Raw genomic sequence first — 2842 nt, forward strand, 5'->3', positions numbered from 1 at the left:
ACTGTTGGTGGTTTGAGCACTTGTTCAATTTTCTTCCGTGCCATCATGCCATATTTCATTCGGCTTATTGTATTTCTTTTGGGCCAATAGAAAAAATTTTCAGCTAAAAATACTAAGTGTAAGTGGCGTAAAAAAACTGCCCTCGTTTTAGGCATGTACGGGAGCCTTGGGCAACATTCGCGACGTAGGCCATCCCGTGGTGCGGGTCATCAGGCAACACCGGCACCTTGGTGCCTCGAATGTCCGGGAGCATTGGGCTGAAAATGTGTCCCTGTTTCAGACATCTGAAACCTGTCCCTGTTTCAGACACATGAATGTCGACCGGTAGCACATTGACTAAGTTTTTTTAGCTCTTTAGGGGGGAAGTGATATTGAGCAGCCAGGGGTTATCCAGGGTACTACCCACGCCCATCGCATGCCCGAACGTCGGTGCCCCCCACCACCAGTTAGGTTCCTGGCGGTACTTCGATGATCTATCCCGGTGAGGATCCGGTGAGCCATCCTGGGATATATAAAACGGCACAATGAGTCCCTCTCCAATCCAAAAAGGTAGAGTTCGGATACCGTTACATGTTCAGTGCCCAATAATGAATGAAGCATCCCAAAGGTAGAATTCGGATTCCGTTGCATGTTCGGTACCCAACAATGAATGAATCGTCCCTGTCCCTCCCCTTTTGCAACAAGAACCTCGGTACTTTTGGCCCCCGATCGTGCGGTAGCCTCGTACACCACCGGCATCGTGTGCCATCCCGTGGTGCGGGGCCATCGGGCACCACCGGCCCCTTCGACGTGTCGAAGCATCGGGCAGCATCGGTACCTTGGTGCATCAGATGTGCGGTAGGGTCGAGCACCAAAGCTAATTTTGGGCCCCGGTTGGTGTAGAAGTGTTGGCACCATAAAGTGTCCTTGTTTCAAACACATTAATGTCGCTTGGTAGCGAGTTGCCTAGTAGCGGTAGCAGTATAGCGTGTTTTGTGATTTTCTCCAAGATTTGGGCAATTACTTTTCTTGCTTTTTCGTGTGTCTGCCTATATTCTTTTGAATATTATGGCAGTAAGAGGGGTTTGTGGGTATTGATTTTTGAGTGGCCTTTTGTATTGTTTGGGTCTTTTTGTTAGTTTCTGACATTTCTCGGTGTAACTGAGTTGATGCGAAAGATCTGACGCCGATTGACGCAGGATTAGACGCCTTTGTAGTGTCTCTGAGCGAGTTTGCACGGTGATTTTATCCTTTTTTGCTTGTTTTTCTTTTGGTTCTTTGTGTTTTGGGTTATTTTATCTTTTGTTTACGTGTGATTTGCATGGTTTTCTTTGGGTCTAGACGTTTAAAGATTTGTGGCGGGCCCCACAGTGGTAAGCATAGGTTTTGGATGGTTGACTTTTTTACGTTCCTTTTCATTGTCTCTGCATAGATTAAGGGTTTCGTTAAAACCCCTTAGTCTTTTTGTTTGCTCTAGCATGCGCGTACGGCTTTTTTGGCTTTTTTTTCACAGTTTTATTATCTACGACTGTGGGTGTTCCGTCTTTTTCATCTCTGGCGCAGTTCTCTTTGGGATTCTTGTTCAGAATAAGGTTCTTTTATCTGGGTTATTTTCTTGAGAAGTGGCTTTAGTATATTTGCATGTCTTTATTTTTTTGGCTTAATATTTGGGTTCGTGTTTCTTTTTTTGGTTTTGGTGCTGTTTTGTTTTTTTTCGCAAGTCTTTAGGTTTCTCTTTTCGATTTTGGTAGATTAGTTTTGTTGCGTTTTTGTTTTTGTCTCTTGTTTTTTTTTTCTTTGTTTTGCTAGGTCTTTTTTTGGTCTTGAGGGTGGTGGCTTTAGGGTCTGTTCTATTTTTTCTTTCTGGCCTTTTGAGTACTAGTTTCTTTCCAGCAGTATTATGGAGGAAAGGTCTGATAATGATATGATAATATCGACGGATGAGATAAATGAGCTATTGGGGAAGTTAAAGTTCTCGGAAGAAGAACTGGTCCAAATTACGAGTACAAAGGGTGGAGGAAACATTCAAGGGTTCGAATCATGGGCCATGGGTAAGATTATGGAAACAGAACATCTGAACAGTGAAGCCATGTACAGGGTGTTTAGATCGCTTTGGTACACAAAAGAAGAGGTGGACTTTGTTGCTTTAAAAGAGGGGCCTGTCATAGTTAAATTCGGCTGCTTGGAGGATCGAAGCCGAATCCTCAATCTCATGCCTTGGTTATTTGATAAATGCTTATTTTCCATGGTTCCATTTGTAAAGGGAAAGAACATAGCTTCTTATAAGTTTTGGCTGTCGCCCTTTTGGCTAAGAGTCTACAATATTCCTATAAAAGTCATAGACCGTCAACTAGCTCTGGATGTGGGGAACACTATAGGAGAACTGATGGCGATAGATTGGAAGGACAGGAATAGGGCGTGGACTGAATTTATGAAGATAAAAGTCAAAATAGATATATCAAAAGCTTTGAGGAGGGTCGTGAAGTTCGCTAACGAGGATGGTGGAGAAATGATAGGGGTTATAAAATATGAGAGGCTCCCCGATTTTTGTTATGTGTATGGGATGATAAGGCATACTACTAAAAAGTGTCAAAATAGTAAGGAGGGTGTAGGGATAAATGAGTCAAATCTCTAGTATGGAAGTTGGATGAGAGTTCCTGTTATGAATCTGGATCAGGATAGGAACATGAGGAGAAATGGAGTGGAAATAGTTAAGACAACAATCTATACGAATGAGGATATGGAGGAAAGTCAAACAAATTCTAGGAATGAAAGTGGGTAGTTGGGCCAGTAAAGGAAAAATAAGGGAGGGGAAGAAGGCTCGGTATCGACATCCCCTGTGGAAAAAAGAAGTAACAAGCCA

Source organism: Gossypium arboreum, chromosome 5 (genome assembly GCF_025698485.1).
Source record: "Gossypium arboreum isolate Shixiya-1 chromosome 5, ASM2569848v2, whole genome shotgun sequence".
Classification (NCBI taxonomy): domain Eukaryota; kingdom Viridiplantae; phylum Streptophyta; class Magnoliopsida; order Malvales; family Malvaceae; genus Gossypium; species Gossypium arboreum.